Source organism: Phyllostomus hastatus, unplaced genomic scaffold (assembly GCF_019186645.2).
Source record: "Phyllostomus hastatus isolate PE091 unplaced genomic scaffold, TTU_PhHast_1.1 phas_contig_1162, whole genome shotgun sequence".
Classification (NCBI taxonomy): domain Eukaryota; kingdom Metazoa; phylum Chordata; class Mammalia; order Chiroptera; family Phyllostomidae; genus Phyllostomus; species Phyllostomus hastatus.
In genome coordinates, this window is record NW_025333537.1 from 3386536 (window position 1) to 3396689 (window position 10154).

Genomic DNA, 10154 nt, shown 5'->3' on the forward strand with positions numbered 1-10154 from the left:
ATGATTTGAGGCCTGCTGTGCCTACCACATTATTTACCTATTAGTCCATTCCATCAAGATTTATAAAGTGCCTACTATATGCCAGCCATACAACAGCAAACAAGAAGAAAACAGCCCTTACTTTCAAGAACCTTATGACCCAGAGAGACACAGACATTGACCAGGCAATACACACCCACACAAACACACAGGGCAGCAAGCGCTACAGGTGAAAAAGAAGCAAGGAAAAGGCAAAAGGAATAAAGGATCAGAGAACCAATCAGGAAAGGTCTCATGGGGAAGCGACATTTATGCTGAAATCGGAATGATGGGGAAATGACCAGATGCGGAAGGAACAGCGGGATGTACCAGCCAGGGAAGCAGGATCAGGCTGGGGAAGGGTGGCTGGGCTAGGAGGAAGGTGCTCTAGGATGAGCAACGGGGGCTGCAGGCCGGGCTGAGGGCAGGGTGCTCCAGACGGACAGAAGAGTAAGAGGCAAGGGTGCTCCAAGCTGCAGGGCGGTAGTTCCAGGCTAGAGGAAGCCTGTTCCAAGGGCTGCAGTTGAGAAAGAGAGTGGTGACTTCCAGGGTCTGAAAAGCCAATGGACCAGAGGGAAGGAGGGAGGGGGGTTGTGGAGGGGTGAGGCTGGAGAGGCGGCGACCAGGTCACGCAGGGCTTTACAGGTCACTCTGAGGTTTGGTTTGCTCCCCCTGTGCAGGGCAGTCCTTGCAGGGTTTCTATCTGGGGCAGAGGGCAACGACAGCTGCCAGAAGTTCAAGTATGCGATTGCACACATCTTGCTGAAGAGGCGGTGCCTGGACTTGTGTAGTGGGCAAGAATATGGAAACAAGTGTTTGGATTCCTTCTGGCTTGGAATTTACCTGTGTTCAAATCCTACCTTCCTAGTTCTTTGCTGTGCGGCCTTAGGATGATACACGTCCTCTCTGTCTGAATTTCCTCTTCTGTCAAGTAGAGATAATAAATGGAACCTACCTCAGTTTGGGGGGAAAGACTAAATGAGTCAATTAATGCAAATTGCTGAGCAAAGCACCTGGCATATTGTAAACATGCAATAAATGATAATTATAGCTCCTACTCCTACTGTTATTGTTCTATTATGTCAGGTAGAGCGAAGTGGACCTGGGGACAGTTAATATATTTGACTCAAGTCCCAGGTACAAGTACTTAGTGCTTTGCATAGAACATAATAGACATTTAGCAAATATTTGTTGAATGAATGAATGCTACTTTCTCTTTCCATTTTCGATGAATGGGTTCCATTCTGCATCAGTCAACCAAAAATGATTGAGCCTTAATGCAGACCCAGCACCATGCAGGACGGTAGAGGTAGGGTACTATCTGGGCAGATGGGAAATACACATTTCAGCTGACACGGGTGCCCACTGGCTCTCCTTTGGGGAGTGCCCCCTCCTTTATTTCTGCTTTCCGGTCCAGCTGAAATGCCAGTCTCCCCTTTCCTCTCCTGAACCTCCAGAGGTGTCTTAAGGCCCACATTCTTGGCATGATATAATGCGTCCCTTTACTGAAGCGTAAACTCCTCGAGAACTGGCAGCAAGTCGTGTTCAGGTTTAGACACTGCCAGAGCGCCCACCACGGTGGAAAAGGCACATCGGATTCAGTCGCTGGAAAGCGAAGATTCAAAGATGGAGTCACCGGGCACTGGTTGTGTGACCTTGGGCAAGGCGCCTCTGCTGTTGGATCTCTTACGTTTCTCCCTCTGCAAAGCCAGAAGGGGACATGCGAGGCTCTCCACGGCAGCCGCTGTCAGCCTTTCTGAACTTGGGACACTCCTGATGGAAGGACGTTCCCATGGGACGCAGCCTTCCCTGGCCGTTCAGATAAGATGGCCCGAAGCCCCGTACAACCCCAGCTCTCCTCTCCCCCGTCAGGAGAGCATGTCTGAGGGCCAGGGAGCGAGTGACGTTATTTATAGACATAACCTTGAATCCACTCTTCCTCATCTGTTTATTTCTTTTTCTTCGTCGTTTATTTATTTGTTTTTAAAGCAAGTAAAGCATTTCAAGCTTCAGTAGAGGTAGTGGTTAGGAAGATCAGGCTGGAAGCCGAGGAAACCTATGTCGAAATACCCTCTTTGACTTCCTCCCGCTGCCCGCCCCCCCCCCCCGCCCCTACTCCTTGGTAGTCTGTCCGTGGGAGGTCCTTGTCTCAGCCCCCTGGCCTCCTCCAGCCATGCAGAGCCCTAGGGTCTCAGTGACAAGTGAGTGCACCCACGGTGGCCAGGCTGGTGTCCAGATCGGCAATGCCTGCTGGGAGCCCTCCTGCCTGGAGCACGGCCCCCAGCCCGATGGCCAGAGGCCAAGTGACAAGACCTTCTGGGAGGGGGGAGATGACTCCTTCAACGTCTTCCTCAGTGACACAGGCGCTGGCAGCCATGGGCCCAGGGCAGTGTTTGTAGACCTGGAACCCAGGGTCACTGATGAAGTTCGCACGGATACCTACCTACCTCCAGCTCTCCCACCCTGAGCAGCAGCTCATCACAGGCAAGAAAGATGCTGCCAATAACTATGCCCATGGACACTACACCACTGGTAAGATCATTGACCTTGTCTTGGACCGCATTTGGAAACTGACCGGCAGTGTACAGGTCTTCAGGGCTTCTTGGTTTTCCACAGCTTTGGCTGGGGGAGCTGGCTCTGGGTTCCCCTCCTGGCTGATGGAACATCTCTGTCGATTATGGCAAGAAGCCCAAGCTGGAGTTCTCCCTCACCCAGCCCCCCAGGTTCCCACAGCTGTAGCTGAGCCCTACAGCTCCATCCTTACCACCCACAGCACCCTGGAGCTCTGCGATTGTGCCTTTGTGGTTGGCAACGAGGCCATCCTAACATCTGTTGTAGAAACCTCGATACTAAGCACCCAACCTTCACTAACTTTAATGGCCTTATTAGCCAGCTGTGTCCTCCCATCCACACTCCCCTCAGGTTGGGCAGAGCCCTGAACGTTGATGTGACTGAATCCAGACCAACCTGGTGCCTTATCCCTGCATCCACTCTCCTCTGGCCCCGTATGCCCCTGTCATCTCTGCGGAGAAAGCCTACCATGAACAGCTCACCGTAGCAGAGACCACCAATGCGTGCTTCGAGCCAGCCAACCAGATGGTGATGTGTGACCCTCGCCACGGTCAATACGTGGCTTGCTGCCTGTTGTACCGTGGTGACATGGTTCCCAGAGATGCCAATGCTGCCATTGCCACCATCAAAACCAAGCGTACCACCCAGTGTGTGGACTGGGGCCCCATTGGCTTCAAGTTGGCATTCATGACCAGCCTCCCACTGTGGCGCCTGCTGGAGACCTGGCCGGAGCACGGTGAGCTGTGTGCACACCGAGCAACACCACGGCGACTGCCTAGGCTGGGGTCCGCCGGATCGCAAGTTTGGCCTCATGTTTGCCAACGTGCCTTTGCCCACCGGTAGATACCAATGAGGGATGGAGGAAGGAGAGTTTTCTGAGGCCATGAGGACATGGCTGCCCTTGAGAAAGTTGGAGCGGAGAGGGCTGAGGGAGAGGATGAGGGCGAAGAGTATTACCCTGTCTGCCGCAGTGTTACACTCCCATGTCTGGGGACTGTCTTCTTTCTGTTGTTCTGTGAAGTCCATTGTGTCCCAAACTTGTCCATAGAAGCAATGTTTTTATTTTCAATGTCAAAAAAGAAAAGAAATCCCCTCTGTGCCACTTGTGAGTGGAGTGACTTCGGCCAAGTTACTGAGCTTCAGCTTCCAGGTCTGCAAAGTGGGAGGACCGTAACAGACCGAGCCTCAGAGGACGGTGCATTCAATGCGATCACGCAGGGAAGTTCTCAGCACCATCCTGAGGACGTGGCAAGGGTCTGGCAAAGTTGTCCACATCTACTTTTACTATTACTAGTGAGCCGCCGTGTGTAACACACTAGAGGATTAGCACAGAGTGCCGACAACTGAAAGCCAGGCCCTTGATTAGCTCCCACCAAACTTGATCTTTCACGGTTTTCTGGCCTAGTCTTGGGGGTCTGGAGTGGGGACAGATTCCCCCACTGAGATGCTCAATAGATTTATGAGTGTAGCTTCTTTTCTTTGCCTGGTTACTCTACCCCTACTCTCTCACCTTAGCCCCCTTTTAAATTCTTTCTGGTTTGCCTTTTTAGTAAATTATTGTGGCTTTTTTATTAAGGTAAAATTTACACAAAGTAGAATGCACACGTTGTAAGTGTACAGCCGGATGAGTTTTTATATAAAACAACAAGTCAGAGTAAGAAAGATGCGGACCTGTGTTTCCTACTGCGGTGGCCACCGTACACTTGAAATGTGGCCAGTCCCACCTGAGAAGTCCCATGAGCACAAAATATACATTGGATATTGATGAATGCAAAAAAAATGAACGTACAATAGATCATTGATAATTTTATAATGATCACATGTTGAAATTGAATATTTGGAATATATGACTAACATAAATGTCACTGTTTCCTTTTCCTTTTTTTTTTAAAATGTGGCTACCAGAAAATTTTAAATGACATGTGCGATCCTCCGCAGTGGATCGCATCTTACTTCCATTGGGCAGCGCTGATGCAAGACCATCTCTATCCTCTGGAAACGTCTCTCTTGCTTCTCGGTCCATGTCTGCTCCCTTTTTCTCAGAGATAAACACTATTCTGACCTCTCTCCCCATAGACTCACGTTGCCTATTCCGGAACCTCTTACAAACGGAACCACACACACAGTCTGTGCTGTTTGGTATCTGGCTTCTTTGGTTCACAGGCCGGCACTCAGCCCACGGAGCCACACCAGCTGGGGCTGGACCTGGTTCCTTTGGTCCAACACGATGGTTTTGCAATGTGTTCGTGTGTCAGTCACACGTTCCTTGTCATCTCTGCATAGTATCCCATCGTGTTGCAGTTTACCTGTTCTCCTGCTGATGGACATTTGGCTTGTTTCCAGTTTCTACGGTGAAGAATGCTGCTAGGACTGTTCTTGAAGAGTCTTTGAACAGTCTCGTTCAAATTCTTTTTTGCTATGTTTTCTTTTGACTGTTGAGATGAACCATCCTCACAGAAGAAATCCACACCCACCTCTGCCTGCCATGTTCCCGGTTTGAGGTTAATGCTTTATGGGTTAATGTAAATCCTTTCTGGCCCTTTCTCCACATGTGGAATCAGGTGTTATCATTGTTAATAAGACTATCACTTTGGTGGTTCTGCCCTTGGCTGCCTGACCCCTGGGGGTGGATACATAGCTCCTGACCCTTGCTCTTCTTGCTCAAAAGTCTCTGGAAGACCAAAACTGGGAACGGTGTAGGGATACTCTGAGGGAGGGAAAATATTATGGGACTCTCTAATTATTCCCTGATTATCTGTATCCATGGCAGACATTGCTAATCAATCACAGCTTTCTAGCCTTGCCCAGCCCCAGTCACTACTAATCAATAGAAGAACTGAAACCAATTTCCCACCTCTAAGATAGCCAGGCCACCTTCCGTTTTGCTGATGAATAAACTAGGGCTCAGAGAGAGAGAGAGAGAAAGAGCCTACTTCAAGGTCTGAGAGGGAGCCCCAGGCTCCTGCCTCCCTGTCTAATGTTCATTTCTGCTACATTCACTGACTCCAAAAAATGATTTCCCTGGGATCCCCGAATACGTGGTCTGGAGGAAGAGGGTGTTTCTGAGCCCAGGGCAGGGGGACCCTCCTCTAGCCAGCCCCTTCACCTTTATGATCTGCCTTGAGTGTCCTGAGAAGTCCCTGCCAACAGCCTGGCACCCCCTCCCCCACAGCCACCACCGACAGACCTGCGGTTTCTGTTCTCCAGGTCTGCAGTTTCAGTTTCTGAAAATAAACATTAAAAAAAAAAAAAGAACAACTAAACTAAAGGAGGCATGCTCGTAGCGTCTTTGTCTTCAGCCCCTGAATTATGGAGTTATTAATGGACCAGACTAAATCAAATAGCTAATTACAGCAGAGAAGGCGACTTCAGATGCCGAAACCGTAAAACTCCAAAAACATCCCCCTCTTCCACCGACACATCACACTGACTCTGGCTGTCATTGGAAGCGACAGTGAGAAAGTGGGAGAGTCAGCAGGTCTGAACGGACTGGGTGTTCTCAGCTGGGCAAGCAGAATAGTTTATTTAATTCCCTCCCTGCCCCGGGGCGGGGACGGGGGAGTCAGAGGGGTAAGTGGAGACAATGTAACACAATGTTTGAATCAGGTGGAGCTGGGTTCTTAGACCGGCCCCCACACACTTTCCCGTTGCATGACCTTGGACCTGTCGTTTCAGTCGCCTGAATCTGTTTCTTCCTCTGTAAACAGGTATATTAATAAAACGGACTGTATTGGATTATTGGAGTGCTTAAAATGACTTGGTTAAAAAGATGCACGTAAAGCCTTCGTGAACATTTGTCTCTGGACGGTAAGCTCCGTGAGAGTGTGGAGAGCTGTCTGTCTTCCTCGCCATCATGCCCTCCGGTCCTAGCACAGAGACTGATGAGCAATGATCCAGCGCCTCATGTAAAGTGTGAGTCTGAGGGTAAGGATGGTGGTGGGGGAGATGGCGAAGAGGCTCAGCACAGGGCCCCTGCCCTTAAAGAGCTCTCGTTCCAGCATGACAGCCCAGAAGCATCTAAAATGATAAGTGGGGTGTTATGCATTACACAGGTACACAAGGTAACATAGAGGTTCACGGGGGAGACTCTGGCATCCGACTTGAGTTCCAGCCTCAGCTCCCCCCACTTGCTACCATTCTGATCTTTACTAGCCAGTTTATTACTCGATGCTTCTACTTCCGGATCTGGAAAATAGGGACCTACCTCATGGTGTGGTAAGAAGGGAATGAGTTTCCTGAAGCAGTGCTTAGTACAGTGCCTGGGATATAGTACTTGCTCAATAAATCTCAGCTATTATTTTTCCTATTTACTATGTGACTTTAGACAAATTACTTATCTTCCCTTAGACTTATTTTTCTGGTCAGTAAAATAAATATACAATAGTTTCTTCCTTGAAGAATTGCCGGGAGAATGAAATGGGAAAATCCCTGAAAAGTCCTTACTTAGCACAGTGTCTGGTATATGGGAAGTATTTAACTATTTCTAGTGATGATGATGATGATGATAAAAGTTAAAACCAAGATGCTATGAGAGAAAAAAGGGTAAATTCATCTTGATGCGTAGGCACAGGGATCAGAGAAAAGTTTATAATAGGTAAGTGATTTTTTGGGGGGGGGTAACAGCTTGATCAAGATGTAATTCACATACCATACAATTTACCCATTTAAAGTGTACCATTCAATAGTTTTTAGTATATTCACAGAATTATGCGACCATCCCCATAATCAATTTCAGAGTATTTTTGTTACTCCAAATAGAAACCTGTGCGCATTTCCCCCCCCCCCATCTGCCCTGACTCCACCCCTCTGCGCACAAGCCCCAGGCAACCACCCGTTTATTCCCGTTTCTGTGGGTTTGCCTACTGCGGGCATCTCATGTAAATGGAATCATACAATACGTGACCTTTCATTTCTGGCTTCTCTCACTTAGCATAATATTTTCAAGCTTCACCTGTGTTGTAGTAGGTACCAGTAACGCATTCTTTTTATGGCCAAACAACACTCCGTTGTATAGAAGTGATGCCCATTCAGGTTGCTCCCGCTCCTTGGCTGTTATGAACAATAATGCTGCTGCAAACCTTCACGTACAGGTTTTCGTGTGGACGTGTTTCCATTGTCTCTGGAGTATATACACCTAGGAGTGGAATTGCTGGGTTATAGGGTAATTCTATGTCTAACTTTTTGAGGACCTGCTTTTCCAGACCATTTGTTTCCCATAGTGTTGCACCAGCAATGTATAAAGGTCCCAATTTCACCCTCTCCTTACCGATACTTGTTATTATCTATCCTTTTTATCATAACACAGCCTTCCTGGGAGGTGTAGAGTGGTGTCTCACTGTGGTTTTGACCTGCACTTCCTTATGGCTAATGACGCTTAGCATTTTTCCCATGTGCTTATTGGCCGTTTATATATCTTCGTTGGAGAAATGGCTTTGCAGATCCTTTGCCCATTTTTAATTGAATAATTTACCTTTTTTAATTATTGAGTTGTGTGACTTCTTTATATATTCCAGATACAAGTTCCTCATCAAATATATGGTTTGCAAAAAATTTTTTTCTCTTCTGTGGGCTGTTTTTCACTTTCTTGATAGTGTCCTTTGGAGCACGAAAAGTTTTTAACTTTAATGCTGTCCAACAGCATTATAATCTATCTAATTATCTTTCCTTTAAAAGTTGTAGCTCTTACATTTAGATCTGCGATCCATTTTGAGCTGGCATCTGTACGTACATGGTGTGAGGTAGTGGTACAACTTCGTTCTCTTGCATACCCCTCTCCCGTTGTCCCAACACCGTTTTTTGAAGGGACTGGTTTATTTGTGGAGTCTTCATTCTATTCTGTTGATCTAGATGGATAGCTCGGTGCCCACTGCCACACTGTCTTGAAGGTAACTGTACTTACACTGGGCCAAATGAACTGGATCTGCGAAAGCACAGTCAGAATTTCTTCCCCTTTCCAGAGTGCTTTCCAGATTTTAGGTTGCTTTCAAATACGTGGTCTCACTCAAGTCTTCCGGCAAGTCTTACTCTGTGAGTACATGGAGGCTCAGAAGGCTGAGTGGTATTCCTCTAGACTCAACCAGAAATGGTGGTGGTGAATCTATCAACTCTCGGTCCAACGCTTTCATTACCCCAGCCATTCACTTGCTGGGTGTGTTCAGAAATTTGGGAAAAGGAAAGAGTATTCAAAACATTAGGACCAAATAGAGGTGGGGGGAGGGTGAAAACAGACTGGTTATACATGTTTGGCTCCTAACCAGCTCATGATAAATTCTCCCTTCTCCTGCTTGGACAAGAAATGGGATGTTCTGGGTAATCCAGGGTTTTGCTTGGGTACTGCATTTTCCAAGCATGAGAACACAGTGAAATACTCTCAACACTAAAACCACATAGACTATAATTTACCTATAATTTTGTTGTTGTTGTCGTTCTAGGAGACTCTTTATTTTAGAGCAATGTTTCTTTAAGAGTGGTCCAAGGAAAACCTCAGTGATCAGCATCTTCTGATAGAGGTGCTTGCTTGCTTTTTTTTTTAAGCAGTTTTCAGAGCCCCCATTCACCCTGCGTCTGCTGAAAAATCACTGGGTGATATTTTAAGCACATTAAATTTGGGGAACCATTGTTTTTAGAGCAGTGTAAAGTCAAATTGTGAATATCAATTAGCATTGCACTCAAGAGAGGCAGGTGTCCTGCTTAAGTGAGAGTTCTGGATAATACAGTAGATCAATGCACCTCATTTCCTTCACGTCTTTGCTAAAACATCACCCCTCCCCATGAGAACTTGCCTGAGTTGACATTGTGTCTCCCCCTCGCCCCCACACCTCCCACCCTCCCTGTCCCCCTTCCTTCTCCATAGCACTTACCAACACCTAACTGACATCTTACTTATCTATTTACCTATTTATTTATTATCTGACTCCTGTCTCTAGAAAGCAAGCTTCACAAAGGTAGGTGCTAGGAATAGTGCTTAAGACAGTGTCTGCTGGGCAGCTGGTGTTCAATAAATATTTGTGGACGGAATGACTGTGCCAAGTTGCATCTCAGTGCTCGGGCATTAAGTCACTTGCCCTCTTTCTGGAAGACATTAAAAAAAAAAACCTATAAAGCAAGTCATTCTTTGATTCTGTGAGTGATGCGCAGTGCGTGGAGTACTAGACAGAAAGAGCCGGAACCACACCCTCTAGTCCCTGAATTCTGGAGCCTGGGCCAGTTGCCCCGAAGATCATTGTTCCTGAACGCCGCTGAGACCCTCAGGTTATGGTGAGGATCACGCACGTACAGCCGCACTGTCCTGTGAGGGCTGCCCCCGGGAGGACTCCTTGCCCCTGGTGCACACCCAGTGTGGCCTGAAGCAGCAAGACTGAGATGAACCTGCAGGAGGAGGTGACTTCTGCTAAGTCCCCCCCCCCAAACATTACTGTGCTTCAAACCAGGGGGTGACAAGGATACACTTCCTCCTCCCGAGTGGGGACACTAATAAATGGAACCCATCTCAATCCACTGCTCACGAAGGCTTGGCTGGCTCTGGACCAGTGATCCTTGCCCATCTCCCACCCTGCAGGCCACCT

General features: G+C 47.8%; 1 pseudogene; it reads left to right on the top strand.

The window, feature by feature from the left end:
* The first annotated feature begins 2191 nt into the window (after positions 1-2191).
* Positions 2192-4957, top strand: LOC123820284 (annotated as a pseudogene).
* The last annotated feature ends 5197 nt before the right edge of the window (positions 4958-10154 follow it).